The sequence below is a fragment of the Piliocolobus tephrosceles genome, chromosome 7, assembly GCF_002776525.5.
Source record: "Piliocolobus tephrosceles isolate RC106 chromosome 7, ASM277652v3, whole genome shotgun sequence".
NCBI lineage: Eukaryota > Metazoa > Chordata > Mammalia > Primates > Cercopithecidae > Piliocolobus > Piliocolobus tephrosceles.
The window spans coordinates 54,957,033-54,976,342 of record NC_045440.1 but is presented as its reverse complement, the minus strand read 5'-3'; the positions used below and the strand labels follow the sequence as shown (position 1 = coordinate 54,976,342).

Sequence of the window (19,310 nt, the reverse complement as noted above, 5' to 3'; positions counted from 1 at the left end):
ATTGTGTCCTGTGTGTATTTTAGGTCTGTTGAATTATAAATTCATGAATAACTAATTATCCCAATTAATTGTAGAACAAAGATCAAACCTAGAAATTCCCTGAGGAATGTTCCCATTTGGTCAGTAGGTGGCAGTCTTGCCTATTTTGAGCCGGCTACATTCTCTGTGATAACAAAACCTACTTTTCCACTGGAGGGAAAAGGAGGATGATTTGGAGTGCTCCAGAGCTGGAAGGCTTCTCAGGGATCATTGCTCATGACTTCTGTGGGTCCCTCACTCTAGTCTGTCAAAGCAGAAGTCAGCATTTCACTCCCGGTAACTACTGCATACAAGTAACCAAGAGACTACTGGCTCAGTGAGGAAAAAGGCTTGGACACCTTCAACTCAGCATTTGAGAACTGGCCTGATCCATTGGGTCAGGCTCTGAAAAAAACACAAGTGCCCGCTCAAAGGCGCTTGGTGTGCAATAGTGTGTCCCAGGCTATCAGCTCTCAGGCAGTGATGGCAGACACATGCCCTGAGAGTGAAGCCACAGTGAAGCTTCGACAGCAGGGGCCAGCGGGGGAGTCATAAGAGGAATATTAATGGCAGCTTCTCTAACTTCAGACAATATCCAGCAGCAGCTAACACTTTCTGATTCTCCAGTTAATGCAATAAAACTGCAGAGATGCTACACATGGCATTAATAGGAAGCAATAAGTGTGCATTAGAATAACTCCCTTCCCAGTATCAGGGAGTTAAGTTTTATTCTGACCACTGCGATTCCAGAGAGGAACCAGGGTCACTATCAGCAACACTGAGCTACAGCTGGCTGGACTGGGCTATGGCCTAAATTCTCTGTCACATCTCCTTGTACACGTGTGACAGCAAATTTCTACCTCTGCCTTCAGCAACTTCTATACACAGAACAATAACCCAGTCCCTCCTGAGAATTGTTCCACCTACACATGGGAGAAGCAATAAACCTTGGGAGATCCAGCCTCCCCAGGAATTTCTCTGGGTCAGTCACTCCTTATATTTAAGACAGTCAGCAGTTTATAACACCTGCTACATTATAAATCTTAGCCCTCCAAACCAGTGGTCTTTCATCTTAAAATCAGTTGAGTGATGATTTGATGTCAATGTAATATTGAAGTCAGGGAAGAGAGATAACCACAAACCTCTGCTTGATATGAGAAGGCACTGTGAAGGAAAAGATTTAGGACTTATAGAAAGTAAACAAGAAAAAAGTATAGAATCCTTATGTTGGCAGACTAGATGTCAAGTTATGGCATTTGCACATAGTATATCTACTATTCTACTTTTATTTTAAATATAAGTTTCTTTTTTTTTTGAGACGGAGTCTCACTCTGTCGCCCAGGCTGGAGTGCAGTGGCCGGATCTCAGCTCACTGCAAGCTCCGCCTCCCGGGTTCACGCCATTCTCCTGCCTCAGCCTCCCGAGTAGCTGGGACTACAGGTGCCCGCCAACACGCCCGGCTAATTTTTTTTTGTATTTTAGTAGAGACGGGGTTTCACCGTGTTAGCCAGGATGGTCTCGATCTCCTGACCTTGTGATCTGCCCGTCTCGGCCTCCCAAAGTGCTGGGATTACAGGCTTGAGCCACCGCGCCCGGCCAATATAAGTTTCTTTACATCAAAAAAATGTTTTGAGGAGAGCATAGTGACTCATGCCTATAATTCCAGCACTTTGGAAGGCCGAGACAGGCGGATTGCTTGAGGCCAGAAGTTTGAGACCAGCCTGGCTAACATGGAGAAACCCCGTCTCTACTAAAAATACAAAAGTTAGCCAGAGGTGGTGGCATGTGCCTGCAATCCCAGCTACTCGAGAAGCCAAGGTGGGAGAATCGCTTGAATCCAGGAGGCAGAGGTTGCAGTGAGCCAAGATCACACCACTGCACTCCAGCTTGGGCAACAGAGCGAGACTCTGTCTCAAATTTTTAAAAATGTAAATATTTTAAATTTTGGTTTATAAATATTCTTATGGTAATATAAAAGGTACCTTTTACCACATGCAGAGCAAACGACTAAATCAGAAATGAATGAGACAACAGTCTCAACCCAAAAAAAAAAAAGGCTTATAAGAGGCCTGGCATGGTGGCTCACACCTGTAATCCCAGAACTATGAGAGGCCGAGGCTGGTGGATGGCTTAAGTCCAGGAGTTTGACACCAGCCTGGGCCACACTGTGAAACCTCACCTCTATTAAAAATATAAAAAATTAGCAAGGCATGGTGGTGCTTGCCTGTAGTCCCAGCTACTTGAGAAGCTGAAGTGGGAGGATCACCTGAGTCCAGGAGGTTGAGGCTGCAGTGAGCTGAGATGGCACCACTGCACTCCAGCCTGGGCAACCAGAGTGAGACCCTGTCTCAAGAAATATAAAAAATAAATAAAAGGAGTATAAGAGAACACTGTGACCAGCCTAACCAACACAATGAAACTCCATCTCTACTAAAAATACAAAAATTATCTGGGCATGGTGGTGCATGCATGCAGTCCCAGCTACTTGGGAGGCTGAGGCAGAAGGATTGCTGGAACCCAGGAGGCAGAGGTTGCAGTGATCCCAGATACATGCTGCTGCACTCCAGCCTGGGTGACACAGCACATTTCAGTCTCAAAAATCAAATAAAATAATAAAAATAAAGAGGACACTGTGAAAAACTGTGTGCCAACAAATTAGATAACCTAGTTGAAATGGATAAATTACTTGAAAGACACAAACTACAAAAACAGACTCAAGAAGAGTAGAAAATCACAGAAAAAAAGAGAAATAAAAAAGAATAGAAAATCTGAAAAGATGTATAACAAGTAAAGAGAATTATTAATCAAAAACTTCAAACAAACAAATAGCCCAGGATCAGATGACTTCACTGGTGAATTATACCAACTATTTAAAGAAGAATTAATGCCAATTCTTCAAAAATTCTTCAAAAAAAAAAAGAGGAAACACTTTGAAATCATTCTATTTGCCTAGTATAACACTGATACCAAAGACATCACAAAAAACTACAAATATATTTTAAATGATACATGCAAAACTCAACAAAATACAAGCAATCCAAATTCAGCAACATATAAAAGAGGATTATATACTATGACCAAGTAGAATTTATCCCAGGTATGCAAGGTTGGTTTAATATCTGAAAATCTATCAATGTAATACACCAAATTACTAGAATAAAAGACAAAAACACATGCTGATAAGAGATAGCCCATGATCACGGATTAGAAGACTTTTTTTTTCTGAGACATGGTCTCACTTTGTCACTCAAGCTGGAGTGCAGTAGCACAATCATGGCTCACTGCAGCCTCAACCTCCAGGGCTCAAGGGATCCACCTTAGCCTCTGCCTGTCCCTTGGGTACCTGGGACTATAGGCATGTTCCACCAGCTAATTTTTAATTTTTTACTTTTTTGTAAGGATGAGGTTTCACTATGTTACCTAGGCTGGTCTCAAACCCCTGGGCTCAAGTGATCCTCCCACTTTGGCCTCCCTCCCAAAGTGCTGAAATTACAGAAGTGAGCCACCATGTCTGGCTAGAAGACTTAGTATTGTTAAAATAGCCATATTCTCTGAATTGATCTACAAATTTAAAGCAATTTTTATCAAAATGCAAGCTGCCATTTTTGCAGAAATTGGCAAGGTGATTCTCAAATTTGTATGGAAATTCAAGGGGCCCAGAGGAGTCAAAACCATCTTGAAAAAGAAGAATAAGGCTAGGATTTCTTATATTCAAAACTTACTACAAAACTACAGTAATCAAGACTGTATAAGACTTTATGAATCAAGTATATAAAATTAGACATACAGCTCACTGGCAGTTATGGCCAACTGATTTTCAACAAAGATACAAGACAACTCAATAGGAACAGAATATTTCTTTTCAGTAAATGTTGTGGGTACAACTTGATACCACATGCAAAAGAACAAAGTTGGACTCTTGCCTCACATCACATACAAACATTAACTCAAAAGTATTAAATGCTCAAATGAAAAACTAAAGCTAGAAAACAGAGAATTTTAAGACCTAGGAGTAAATCTGCATGACTTAGCATTAGGTAATCATTACTTAGATATGACAATAAAACCATAGGCAAAAAAAAAAAAAAAAAGAAAGAAAGAAAAAATAGATAATTTAGACTTCATCAAAATTAAAAACTTTTCTTTATTAAAAGACACTGTCAAGAAAGTGAGACAGGCCGGGCGCGGTGGCTCAAGCCTGTAATCCCAGCACTTTGGGAGGCCGAGATGGGCGGATCACGAGGTCAGGAGATCGAGACCATCTTGGCTAACACGGTGAAACCCCGTCTCTACTAAAAAATACAAAAAACTAGCCAGGCAAGGTGGCGGGCGCCTGTAGTCCTAGCTACTCGGGAGGCTGAGGCAGGAGAATGGCGTAAAAACTCGGGAGGCGGAGCTTGCAGTGAGCTGAGATCCGGCCACTGCACTCCAGCCTGGGCAACAGAGCGAGACTCCGTCTCAAAAAAAAGAAAAAAAAAAGAAAGTGAGACAATACATAGAATAAGAGAAAATATTTGCAAATAATATATATAATAAGGATCTAGTATCCAGCATACATTAATACTATTATAATTCAATAAAAAGACAAATCATACAATGTTAAAATAGGCAAAGGACCTGAAAAGACATTTCTCCAAAGAAAACATACAAGTGGCAAAAAAGTTCATGAAAGTGATTATCAATACCATTAGTTACTAGGGAAATGCAAATCAAAACCACAATGAAATACCACTTCACTCCCACTAGAAAGGCCACAATCAAAAAGACAGACAATAACAAATTTTGGCAAAGATATGGAAAAATTGGAACCTTCATGAGTGGCTGGCAGGAATATAAAATGGTGCAGCCACTGTAGAAAATAGTTTGGCTGTTCCTCAAAAAGTTAAACATGGAATTACCATGTGTATTAGTCCGTTTTCACACTGCTGATAAAGACATACCCAAGACTGGGAAGAAAAAGAGGTTTAATTGGACTTACAGTTCCACATGGCTGGGGAGGCCTCAAAATTATGGTGGGAGGCAAAAGGCACTTCTTACATGGCAGTGGCAAGAGAAATTGAGAAAGAAGCAAAAGCAGAAACCCCCGATAAACCCGTCAGATCTTGTGAGACTTATTCACTGTCATGAGAATAGCATGGGAAAGACCAGCCCCCATGATTCAATTACCCCCTCTGGGTCCCTCCCACAATACGTGGGAATTCTGGGAAATACAATTCAAATGGAGATTTTGGTAGGGACACAGCCAAACCATACCATTCCACCCTGGGCCCCTCCAAATCTCATGTCCTCACATTTCAAAACCAATCATGCCTTCCCAGCAGTCCCCCAAAGTCTTATTTCAGCATTAACCCGAAAGTCTCATCTGAGACAAGGCAAGTCCCTTCCACCTATGAGCCTGTAAAATCAGAAGCAAGCTAGTTACTTCCTTGATACAATGGGGATACAGGTATTGGGTAAATACAGCCATTCCAAATGGGAGAAATGGGCCAAAACAAAGGGGTTACAGGGCCCACGCAAGTCCAAAATCCAGCAGGACAGTTATATTTTAAAGGTCCAAAATGATCTCCTCTGACTCCAGGTCTCGCATCCAGGTCACGCTGATGCAAGAGGTGGGTTCCCATGGTCTCAGGCAGCTCCATCCCTGTGGCTTTGCAGGGTACAGCCTCCCTCCTGGCTGCCTTCTTGGGCTGGTGTTGAGTGCCTGCATCTTTTCTAGGCACACAGTGCAAGCTGTTGGTGGATCTACCATTCTGGGGTGTGGAGGATGGTGGCCCTATTCTCACAGCTCCACTAGACAGTGGCCCAGGAGGGACTGTCTGTGGGTGCTCTGATCTCACATTTCCCTTCCACACTGCCCTAGCAGAGGTTCTCCATGACGGCCCCACTCCTGCAGCAAACTTTTGCCTGGGCATCTGGCATTTCCACATATCTTCTGAAATCTAGGCAGAGATTCCCAAACCTCAATTCTTGACTTTCTGTGCACCTGTAGGCTCAACACCACGTGGAAGCTGCCAAGGCTTGGAGCTTCCACCCTCTGAAGCCACAGCCCAAGCTCTACTTTGGCCCCTTTCAGCCATGACTGGAGCAGCTGAGACACAGGGCACCACGTCCCTAGGCTGCACACAGCACAGGGATGCTGGGCCTGGCCCACAAAACCACTTTTTCCTCCTGGGCCTCCAGCCTGTGATGGGAGGGGCTGCTATGAAGGTCTCTGACATGGCCTGGAGACATTTTCCCCATGGTCTTGAGGATTAACGTTAGGATCCTTGCTACATATGCAAATTTCTACAGCCAGCTTGAATTTATCCTCAAAAAGTGGGTTTTTCTTTTCTACTTCATCATCAGGCTGCAAATTTTCTGAACTTTTATATTCTGTTTCCTTTTTAAAATGGAAGGCTTTTAACAGTACCCAAGGTACCTTTTGAATGCTTTGCTGTTTAGAAGTTTCTTCTACCACATACCCTAAATTATCTCTTTCAAGTTTAAGGTTCCACAAATCTCTCAGGCAGGGGCAAAATGCCGCCAGTCTCTTTGCTAAAACATAACAAGAGTCACCTTTGCTCCAGTTCCCAACAAGTTCCTTATCTCCATCAAACCACATCAGCCTGGACCTTATTGTTCATATAACTATCAGCGTTTTTGTCAAAGCCATTCAACAAGTCTCTAGGAGGTTCCAAACTTTCCCACATTTTCCAATCTTCCGAACCCTCCAAACTGTTCCAATCTCTCCCTGTTACCCAGTTCCAAAGTCGCTGCCACATTTTCGGGTATTTTTTCAGCAATGCCCCACTCTACTGGTACCAATTTACTATATCAGTCCATTTTCATGGGGCTAATAAAGACATACCCAAGACTGGGAAGAAAAACAGGTTTAATTGGACTTAATAGTTCCACATGGCTGGGGAGGCCTCAGAATCACGGCAGGAGGTGAAAGGCACTTTTTATGTGGTGGCCACGAGAGAAAAATGAGGAAGAAGCAAAAGCAGAAACCCCTGATAAACCCATCTGATCGTGTGGGACTTATTCACTATAATGAGAATAGCATGGGAAAGACTGGACCCCATGATTCAATTACCTCCCGCTAGGTTCCTCCCACAACACATGGGAATTTTGGGAGATACAATTCAAGTTGAGATTTTTGGGGGAAACAGCCAAACCATATCACAATGTAATTCCATTCCCAAGCACATACCCTAGAGAACTGAAACCGGGGACTCAAATTCTTGTACTCTAATGTTCATAGCAGCTTTATTCACAATAACTTAAAGGTAGAAACAGGCCAAGTGTTCATCAACAAATGAGTGAATAAATAGATGTGATACATACATGCAATGGAATATTATTTAGCCATCAAAATGAATGAAGTACTGGTTCATGCTACAACACTGGATGAACCTTGAAAATATATTAAGGAAGCCAGACACAAAAGACCACATATTGTATGATTTCATTTGCATGACATATCCAAAATAATTCTATAGAGATAGAAAGCAGATTAATAGGCCAGGAGTGGTGGCTCATGCCTGTAATCCCAGCACTATGGGAGGCTGAGGCGGGTAGATCATCTGAGGTCAGGAGTTCGAGACCAAATTAGCCAACATGGTGAAACTCAGTGTCTACTAATAATACAAAAATTAGCTGGGTGTGGTGGGATGCACCTGTAATCCCAGCTACTCAGGAGGCTGAGGCAGGAGAATCGCTTGAACCCAGGAGGCAGAGGTTGCAGTGAGCTGAGATCACACCATTGCACTCCAGCCTGGGTGACAAGAGCGAAACTCCATCTCCAAAAAAAAAGAGAAAGAAAGCAGATTATTAGTTCCCAGGGGCTGGGGACAGGGGGAGATGAACACAGACTGCTTAATGGGTATTAGTTTCCTTTTGGAGTGATGAAATGCTTTGGAACTAGATGGAGAAGGTGGTTGCACAACACTGAGAATGTATGACATTCCGCTGAATTGTTTTCAGTTGTCAACTTTATGGTATATGAATTTCACCTCAGTGTTTAAAAAACTTCTGTGTAGATGAAATGAAGAACACATATTCTCTGCAATGTCTATCTTTTACCTCGTTTCCTACAGCCTTTCTTTGCTTTTTGTTCCAAAAAGGTCTTTGAGATCTCTGTAATGTAATGCTTCCTTCAGGCACAGCGTCTTGACGCATGCTGCTCCCTTTGCACAGAAGGATTGCTCTCATCACCTCACTGGGCTCACTCTTAACCCTCATTTTGTCACTTCTCAAGGAAGCCTTCCCTGATTTCACTTACTAAATCAGATTACCTTCTTGTATGCAGTCAGGTCCCACATAAACACCATTTCCAACGCTTATCTTCATTGCAATCTTATATTCATTTGCATGAACAACTCTGCTCTTAGACTATCAACTGCATGAGGGCAAAGACCACATCTTTTACTCACCATGGTAGATCCAGGGTTTGGGACTTAGGAGGTACTCAATAAACAATTAAGCCTTGGAATGATTAATCAAATAAATATTTGCAAATTATTTGCACAGTGCCTTGTAGGCCAAGCAGGGCAGATAATCTGAGGTCAGGAGTTGGAGATCAGACTGGCCAACATGGTGAGGCCCTGTCTGTCATAAATATACAAAAATTAGCCAGGTGTGTTGGCATGCACCTGTAATCCCAGCTGCTCTGAAGGCTGAGCCAAGAGAATTGCTTGAACTTAGAAAACAGAGGTTGCAGTGAGCTGAGATCGAGCCACTGCACTCCAGCCTGGGCAACAGAGCAAGACTCCATCTCAAAAAAAAAAAAAAAAAAGTTCAAACATAGAAAAACCATATGACCCAGCAATTCCACTCCTAGGTATATACCCAAAAGAATTGAAAGCAAGAACTCATGGCCAGGTGCGGCGGCTCATGCCTGTAATCCCAGCATTTTGGGAGGCCAAGTCAGGGGCATCACCTGAGGTTAGTAGTTCGAGACCAGCCTGGCCAACATGGTAAAACCCTATCTCTACTGGAAAAACACAGAAAATATTAGCCAGGCATGACGGCACACACCTGTATTCCCAGCTACTCAGGAGGCTGAGGTAGGAGAATCGCTTGAACCTAGAAGCAGGAGGTTGCAGAGAGCCAAGATCGCGCCACTGCACTCCAGCCTGGGGTGACAGAGTGAGACTCCGTCTCAAAAAAAAAAAAAAAAAGCAAGAACTCAAACTTGAAACCAATGTTCACAGCAACATCAACCACAGCAGCCAAAAGATGGAAACAACCCAAATGTCCCTCAACAGAGGAGTGAATAAACAGAATCTGGTATATACACACGATGGAATACTATTCAGTCTTAAAACGGAAGGAAATTCTGACACGTGCTCAAGATGAATAAAGCATGAGAACATTATGCTAAATGAAATAAGCCAGTCACAGAAGGACAAATACTTAAGATTCCACTTAAATAAGGTATCTAGAGTAGTCAAACTCATTGAAAAGGAAAGAGGAATGGTGGTTGCCAGGGGTTTGGGGACGGGAGGAAGAAATAGGGAGTTGTTGGCAGGGCAGTGGTTCACGCCTGTAATTCCAGCACTTTGGGAGGCTGAGGCAGGTGGATCGCCTGAGGTCAAGAGTTCGAGACCAGCCTGGCCAACATGTTGAAACCCTGTCTCTACTAAAAATACAAAAAATTAGCCGGGCATGGTGGCAGGCACCTGTAATCTCAGCTACCAAGAGGCTGAGGCCAGAGAATCACTTGAACCAGGAGGTGGAGGTTGCAGTCAGCCGAGATCGTACCATTGCACTCCAGCCTGGGAAACAAGGCAAGACTCCATCTCAAAAAAAAAAGAAAAGAAAAAACAGAAAAAAGAAAAAAAAAGAAAGAAAGAAAGAAAAATAAAAGAAATAAGGAGTTGTTTGTTTAAAGGGGTACAGAGTTTCCATCTTGCAGAGTTTCCATCTTACAAGATGAAAAAGTTCTGGATATCTGCTGCATGACAGTGTGAACATACTTAACACTATTGAATTTCACACTTAAAAATGGTTAAGATGGTATTTTTTGTGTGATTTTGTTTGTTTTGAGACAGACTCCCTCTGTCTCTTAGGCTGGAGTGCAGTGGTTCAATCTTGGCTCAATGCAACATCCACCTCCCAGGTTCAAGTGATTTTCCTGCCACAGCCTCCCAAGTAGCTGGGATAACAGACGCCCGCCACCATGCCCAGGTAATTTTTGTATTGATAGTAGAAGACGAGGTTTTGCCATGTTGACCAGGCTGGTTTCGAATTCCTGACCTCAGGTAATCTGCCTGCCTCAGCCTCCCAAAGTGCTAGGATTATAGGCGTGAGCCACCACATCCGGCCTTGTGTGAGATGTATTATACCATAATTAAAATTTTTTTTAATTTAAGAATGAAACTTTGATACATGGTATCTTATGGATGAACCATATGAACTAGGTAAAATAGGCCAGACACAAAATGACAAATATTGTGTGGGGCCACTTGTATGAGGTAGACAGAATAGGCAAATTCATAGACAGAAAGTAGAATAATAGTTACCAAGGGCTGGGGCAGGAGAAAATGGAGAGTTACTGTTTAATTGCATGGAACTTAGGTTTAGAATGATGAAAAAGTTCTGGAAATTGATAGTGGTGATTGTTGAATAACCTTGTGAATGCACTTAATGTATAGCATGTACTTAAAGCCACTTAATGTACGCTTACAAATGGTTGAAATGGTACATTTTATGTTATGTAAATGTTACCATAATAAAAACATTTAAATCATTTTAATGTAATATGTGTATATAACAACTGTTTGTCTAGTATCTAAGAACATAGGCCAGGTGCAGTGGCTTGTGCCTGTAATCCCAGCACTTTGAGAGGCTGAGGCAGGTGGATAACCTGAGGTCAGGAGTTCGAGACCCGCCTGACCAACAAGGTGAAACCCCATCTCCACTAAAAATACAAAATTAGCCAGGCGTGGTGGCAGGTGCCTGTAATCCCAGCTACTTGGGAGGCTGAGACAGGAGAATTGCTTGAACCCGGGAAGCAGAGGTTGCAGTGAGTGGAGATCGCGCCACTGCACTCCAGCCTGGGCAACAAGAGCAAAACTTTGTCTCAAAAAAAAAAAGAAAAGAAAAGAAAAAGAAAAAAAAAGAACATTGTCTCTGGAGCCAGTTGACTTGAGTTTAAATCTTAGCCCTAATACTTCTTTCAAGCTAGATGTCCTCATACTAAATACTTGACCTCTCTGTGCCTCAGTTTTTTTCACCTATAAAATGGCATAAATAAAAGGGTCTGGTGAGGATTAAATAAGATGAACAGATAAAGCTTTTAAAATGTCCTACATATATGGATGCTCAATCATCATCAGAATTATCTTTATAAAATTTCAAGTACATAAAAGAATATGAAGTCTCTTACATACAAATGGCCAAGAAGCTATTCTCATTCTACATGTTCCACATCATTATTAGTGAAATGCAAATCAAACCCACAATGAGATGCCATTTCACACCCACTAGAATGGTTATCATCAAAAATGCAGACAATAATAAATGTTGGCAAGGATGTAAGAAACAGAAATGCTCATTGCTGGTCGGGGAGTAACATGGTGCAGCCACTTTGGAAAACAATTTGGCAGTTTCTTTAAAAGTCAAACATGGGCCTGGCATGGTGGCTCACACCTGTAATCCCAGCACTTTGGGAGGCTGACGCAGGTGGATCACTTGAGGCCAGGAGTTGGAGACCAACCTGGGCAACATAGTGAAACCCCGTTTCTACTAAAAATGCAAAAAAAATTACCTCGGCCATGGTGGCACACACCTGTAATCCCAGGGACTCAGGAAACCGCTTGAACTCGAGAGGCAAAGATTGTAGTGAGCCAAGATGGTGGCACTGCACTCCAGCCTGGGTGACACAGTGAGACACAGTCTCAAAAAAAAAAAAAAAAAGTTAAACATAAATTTGCTAATCTACTCAGCAATTCCACTGCTAAGTATCTTCCCAAGAGAAATAAAAACATATGTTCACACAAAGACTTGCAAACATATGTTTACAGTAGCATTATTTATAATAGCCCCACCTTGGAAACAACCCCATGTCCACCAACTGATGAATGCATAAACACTCCACACTATGGAAAGCTAGTTGGCCATGAAAAAGAATGAGGTAGTGGAACATGCCACCACGTGGATAACTTTCAAAACATTATGCCAAGTGAGGTCGAGTGTGGTGGCTCACGCCTGTAATCCCTGCACTTTGGGAGGCTGAGGCAGGTAGATCACCTGAGGTCAGGAGTTCAAGACCAGCCTGACCAACATGGTGAAACCCTGTCTCTACTAAAAATATAAAATTAGACGTGTGTAGTGGCATGTGCCTATAATCCCAGCTACTCGGGAGGCTGAGGCAGGAGAATTGCTTGAACCTGGGAGGCGGAGGTTGCAGTGAGCTGAGATCGCACCACTGCACTCCAGCCTGGCAACAGAGTGAGACTCTGTCCAAAACAGACAAACAACAAAAAAAACAAAACTTGATTTGTGAACACTTTACAGAGGCAATTATGTGTCAGGCATTATGGTAAGTGCTTTTCAAATATTGACTTCTTTCAGTCCTCATAACCATATGCATTAGGATTCATCATCCCCCATTTTTCAGATGGTGAGACTGAGGCAGAGACGTTAAGTAACATATCAAGGTCACACAGCTAGTCTTGGCATCTGAGCCCAAGTAAACTGCTCCAGGTGGTTCTGCAAACTGGCTGAGCTTCATGTCTCCCCACAAATAACCTCACTGAGTCTCCCAAACACAGAAGCACAGAGGTGGGTATGATTATCTCCATTTCACATGTAAGATAGACGAGAGCACAGCAGTTACGTGATGTGCCCAAGGTCACACAGCTGCTGTCAGAGCCTGGATTCAAATCCAGGTTTGGTGACATGGAAGCTGTGCTACTTCAACCATGCTATGTCTCTTCAGTAAAGCATCAAAATGCAGCCATTCTGGGATCTGTATTAACATCAGAGAGTGCACTTTATTCTCTGACACCAACTAAATCGGGTTACACTGCTGTTATCTGACATCTTCCCCGGCTATGGTAGAGCCACTCTCATTGTCAAAGAATACAGAGTAGCATTTTTAAAAAAAGAAAACCCAGGAACTCAATAGACAAGAAATCCCTAGCAATTATTTCTCTAAGGAGTTAAAAAATATTTTAGGCCGGGTGTGGTGGCTCATGCCTTTAATCCCAGCACTTTGGGAGGCTGAGGCGGGTGGATCATGAGGTCAGGAGATGGAGACCATCTGGGCTAACACGGTGAAACTCCGTCTCTACTAAAAAAATACAAAAAATTAGCGGGGCGTGGTGGTAGGCACCTGTAGTCCCAGCTACTTGGGAGGCTGAAGCAGGAGAATGGCGTGAACCTGGAATGCAGAGATTGCAGTGAGCCAAGATCGTGCCACTGCACTCCAGCCTGGGCAACAGAGCGAGACTCCGTCTCAAAAAAAAAAAAAATTTAAATCCATATTAACTCAATGGATTGGATGCAAACTAGCCATGTATACTGGAAGCCACATACCATGAGAGGACTAAAATCTAGACTTAAGCGTTCTTACTTTTATTCTGAGATTTCCAAGTGATATGAACCCTTAACAAGATAACAATACCATCTGCTAGCACATTCTCTGCCCCATTATCCTTGTACACAGCAGAAGGGCCATGGTATATCACCGTCATAGAGTCCAGTATTGCTGTGTAGTTAAAACAAACTTGAGTCTCTCGGTTATACAGCAATTTGAGGATTAACTTTATGAAATAGAATGGACGGATTTTGTGGAACGTGCCTATTTTGGCTGAGAACTTATCTGCACAATTCTAATATTGAGACCAGGATACAGCTGTTTGTGACTAAGCCCATACTCACTGCATAAGTACTATCTGAGCATTATTCATAACCAGACATCTGTTTCCTGTTTTCTTTCTTCCCTTTATCATTCTATCCCAATTTCCTTTCACCTGTAGGCCACCTAAGACAACCACAGTGAAGTAAGTCTAATGTTTGACTGTCTCTTCCCTTCCATAACTGTTGTCAGGGTAGTGTAGTCATTCTACTTGGAGGATGGGGGAGGGAACCCAAGGGTCATTCTGAGCCTGGAAGGCTGTTGCCTATGCAATCTATCTTTAGGTGACTAACTTCCTCCCTTGTTCCCCATTAAGAACCTTTCCTGTTGAGGTAGTACCAGTCCCTCCAAATGTACAATTGTGAACTGAATCACAAAAGGAAAACCTCCTGCAGCACAAATAAGGCAAGGCAGTAACTTAGCTAGAGCAAAGCCAGAGTGTAAGTTACACTCTGATATGAAAAAAATGGAACCTCTTACACGAATACAGAACACAGGATGTGTTAAAATTTAAAGAAGTTCATTTCTATGCAAATAGATTGAGGTCAAAGAAGTTTTCCTCAGCCCAAGGGAACATCTTTATCATCAGTGTATTACAACAGACTTTGGAGGTCATTTTACACAGTCCTCCTATTTTACAAAGCTTGTCACTATATTTTACAGTCTAAAAGATGAAGTGATTCGTCTAATGGATTCCATTTTAAATGGCTTAAGGGAGCGCAGTTTAAATACCCCACTAATAAATACTCAGAAAATGTGTTGTATGAAAGGAGAGAAGGTGAGCCCCTCCCTTGACAAAGGCAGAAGAGGCCCTCGGGCCTGATAACACAGAGTTCCTGGCATTTCACTATTTTTTTTGTCTTCATCTCACTGCATTCTAAGAATTCTTTTTTTTTTTTTTAATCTCAGCTCACTGCAACCTCCGTCTCCCAAGCTCGATTCTCCCACCTCAACCTCCCAAAGTAGCTGGGATTACAGGCACTTGACACCTCGCCTGCCTAATTTTTTTGTATTTTTAGTAGAGACGGGGTTTCACCATGTTGGCCGGGCTGGTCTCGAACCCCTGACCTCAGGTGATCCACCCACCTCTGCCTTCCAAAGTGCTGGGATTACAGGCATGAGCCACCATGCCTGGCCAAAAGCACATTCTTTGTACCTTGGCACTTTTCTTAGCAACCTTCTCTATATCTTATCCTCTCTTTTCCTCCATGTTATATTCAAATATGACTTTTAAAATATCTAACACAGGAAGATGGCTTTATTGTTAAAAATGTCTACTAAAAGCAGGCATAGAAAAAAGTGAATGCTTCTTCTCAGATAGTTTCCTGTGCTTTGTCATTGTTACAGGAAAGGGGTCGCGATCCAGACCCCAAGAAGTTCTTGAATCTTGGGCAAGAATTTGGGGTGAGTCCATAAAGTGAAAGCAAATTTATTAAGAAAGGAGGCTGGGCACGGTGGCTCACGCCTGTAATCCCAGCACTCTGGGAGGCCGAGGTAGGCGGATCACGAGGTCAGGAGATCCAGACCATCCTGGCTAACATGGTAAAACCCCGTCTCTACTAAAAATACAAAAAATTAGCCAGGCATGGTGGTGGGCGCCTGTAGTCCCAGCTATTCAGGACGCTGAGGCAGGAGAATTGCTTGAACCTGGGAGGCGGAGATTGCAGTGAGCCAAGTTCGCGCCACTGCACTCCAGCTTGGGCAACAGAACAAGACTCCATCTCAAAAATAATAATAATAATAATAATAATAAAGAAATAAGAGAGTGGCTACTCCATACGCAGAGTTAACTGCTGGTTAACTATTTTTATGGTGGTTGATTATATGCTAACCAAGGGGTGGATTATTCATGAGTTTTCTGGCAAAGGGGTGGCCAATTCCCAGAACTGAGGGTTCCTCCCCTTTTTAGACCATATAGGGTAACTTCCTGACGTTTCCATGGCATTTGTAAACTGTCACGAAGTAGTGGGAGTATCTTTTAGCATATGCTAATGCATTATAATTAGTGTATAAGGAGCAGTGGAGACGACCAGAGGTCACTTTCATCATCTTGGTTTTGGTGGGATTTCGCTGGCATCTTTACCACAACCTGTTTTATCAGCAAGATCTTTGTGACCTGAACCTCGTGCCAACTTCCTATCTCATCCTGTGACTAAGAATGCCTAACCACCTGGGAATGAATGCAGTCTAGTAGGTCTTTTACCCAGCCCCTATTCAAGATGGAGTCCTGTGGTTCAAATGCCTCTGACATCATCACTCTTCGAAAATACTTTGTAAATCAAGAATAATAATCAACTTATTGGCTATTATATAACTTACTGAACCTAGCATTCCAGATGGTATAGAATTAAATAATTCTGCACTTTTCCTGTGTTTGTCTAATGTTGAGTCAATTAACTTCAGAGTTGAGGTTTCAATACCAACACAGGTGACAATTCCTTTGCTGGTTGTCTAATACATCTACTCTCTTATGCAGCCATAATAGAATTTTTCAGTTCAGCTCAGAAGTGGCCAAAGTAAAGGCTTCAACACCCTTCAAAATAATGGGACTGCATCCAAGTTCTGGCCAATGGGTTTTGTGTGGAACCTTCCTTAGGAAAAACAAGGGTTTTGTGTGGAACCTTCCTTAGGAAAAGCAGGCTTGCTCTTTGCCCACTTGGATCATGAAAATGAGCATCTCACTCTAGGAATGAGGGTGCCTCGGGCTGAGACTTTGTGGAGCAGATCCAGCAACCAGCCCTCAACTGATCACAGCTCTTCGTGCGTGAGAGAAAAGTAAACTATCTCATTCAAGCACTGTGATTTGGGGATCCTATCAATGGAGCCAAAATGAGCACTAACACACCAACTCCATCACTTGGGTATCTGAAAAATAAAAGCACGTTTAAAAATGTTTGCCTATCCTTTGAAATCCACAGGATTTCGTGTTATCATAGAAGATGGTCGGCTGGGCATGATGGCTCACGCCTGAAATCCTAGCACTTTGGGAGGCCAAGGCAGATCACCTGAGGTGAAGAGTTCCAGACCAGCCTGGCCAACATGGTGAAACCCCATCTCTACTAAAAATACAAAACATTAGCCAGGTGTGGTGGCAGGCACCTGTAATCCCAGCTACTCGGGAGGCTGAGGCAGGAGAATCATTTGAACCTGGGAGGCGGAGGTGGCAGTGAGCTGAGATCACGCCATTGCACTCCAGCCTGGGCAAAAAGAACAAAACTCTGTCCCCCACCCCCGCAACAACAACAAAAAAAAGAAGATGGTCCCAGTCATGATTCTTTACAAGTCCTAGGTTCTAAGGAATGGTTTAATAACAAGTCAATTTTATAATCCTGGATAAAAATTGAAAGAGGCAGGGCACTGTGGCTCATGCCTGTAATCCTAGCACTTTGCAAGGTCAAGGCGGATATATCACCTGAGGTCAGGAGTTCGAGACCAGCCTGGCCAACATGGCAAAACCCTGTCTCTACTAAAAATACAAAAATTAGCTGGGCGTGGTGGCACATGCCCATAATCCCAGCTACTCAGGAGGCTGCGGCAGGAGAATCGCTTGAACCCATAAGGCAGAGGTTGCAGTGAGCTGAGAGATCATGCCGTTACTCTCCAGCCTGGGCAACAAAAAAAAACTCCATCTCAAAAAAAAAAAAGAAAAAATTGAAAGATAAACTTGGTACATAAATTATTTTGTAAATTGAATCTCAGAACAGTAATATATGAGATCGATAAGCAAACAAAACAAATATTGCATCGCCGAAGTTTTCAAATTTTTTTATTTTTAAGAAAATAGCCAGGAATCATTTTATTCCTACTGTGGCAGAATTATGAATTATTCAAGATCAATCTTTAATTGCTCAATGTAAATTAAGGTTTCATATGATTTGGATATAAAGTATCTTTCAGCAGATAAGTAATCTAACTAACTGCTCCCTTGAGCCCAGGAGGTAGAGGTTGCAGTAAGCCAAGATTGCACCACTGCACTCCATCCTGGGCAACACAGGGAGACTACCTCAAAAAAAAAAAAAACTTACTAACTGCTGAATGTTTTACATTAACTAAACTTAATTCTCACGTTATCAATTGTTTGTATTGCTCATATAATATTTGAACCATTTTTTCAAAATCATTTCTAATGACTGAAAGATAAAGGTCTCCAATGTCTGAGATAAGTAAGAGTACATCAATTAATATTAGAACATTTACCTTCTTCAAGAAAAATATGTTAATGGCTTAATCATGGTTGTCTACTTTTGAGAGACAGGACTCGCTGGATTTCCTAGGCCGACTAGGAATCCTAAGCCTAGCTGGGGAAGGTGACTGCACCTACCTTTAAACATGAGGCTTGTAACTCAGCTCATACCTGACCAATCAGGTAGCAAAGAGGGCTCACTAAAATACAAATTAGGTTAAGAGCAGGAGGTAAAGAAATAGTCAAATCATGTATCGCCTGAGAGTACAGGGGGAGGGACAATGATCGGGATATAAACCCAGGCATTCGAGCAGCAAGTGGGCAACTCCCTTTGGGTCACCTCCCATTGCATGGGAGCTCTGTTTTCATTCTATTAAGTCTTGCAACTGCACACTCTTCTGGTCTGTGTTTGTTACAACTTGAGCTGAGCTTTTGCTCGCCGTCCACCACTGCTGTTCACCGCCGTCCCAGACCCGCCATTGACTTCCACCCCTCTGGATCTGGCAGGGTGTCAACTGTGCTTCTGATCCAGCGAGGTGCCCATTGCTGCTCCCGATCGGGCTAGAGGGTCACCATTGTTCCTGCATGGCTAAGGGCCCAGGGTTCATCCTAATCGAGCTGAATATTAGTCACTGGGTTCCACAGTTCTCTTCCATGACCCATGGCTTCTAATAGAGCTATAACACTCACCACATGGCCCAAGGTTCCATTCCTTGGAATCTGTGAGGACAAGAACCCCAAGTCGGAGAAGAAAAGGCTTGCTGCCGTCTTGGGAGTGGCCGCCACCATCTTGGGAGCAGCCCGCCACCATCTTGGGAGCTCTAAGAACAAAGGCCTGCCTGTAACACTTTTACCACAGAATTGAGAAAACAAATTGACTTGTAATTTTTGTTTCTCTCACCTTCAATGTCGCTGGCAAACATACTGCCTACCAGCTATTCCTCAGCCTTACACCTTAAGCATACGTCCTGATCTTACTCTTCGAGTTGAGGGTTTACCATCTTGACACTGGGTAGCCATGTTTCCCTGAGGCTACAGATTAAGAGAGGGGTCACCAACTCATTCCATATGCTCTCATCTTGGCAGAGGAGGCCTACAGGTCAATCCCATTCCACTTGTGCATTCATTCTGGTCTGTAACAGTAACAAGGTCTGGATGAAAAGATCATTGAAAAAACAAACTAGAAATATTCTAAAATAGTTGTCATTTTCCTTCCATAGACTATCAGGGAGTTTATATCTTTGAGACAGAACCCACACAGAC

General features: G+C 42.8%; 1 pseudogene; it reads left to right on the top strand.

Annotated features, from left to right (window-relative positions):
- The first annotated feature begins 14,620 nt into the window (after positions 1 to 14,620).
- Positions 14,621 to 14,720, top strand: LOC111521100 (annotated as a pseudogene).
- Positions 14,721 to 19,310: the final 4,590 nt, after the last annotated feature.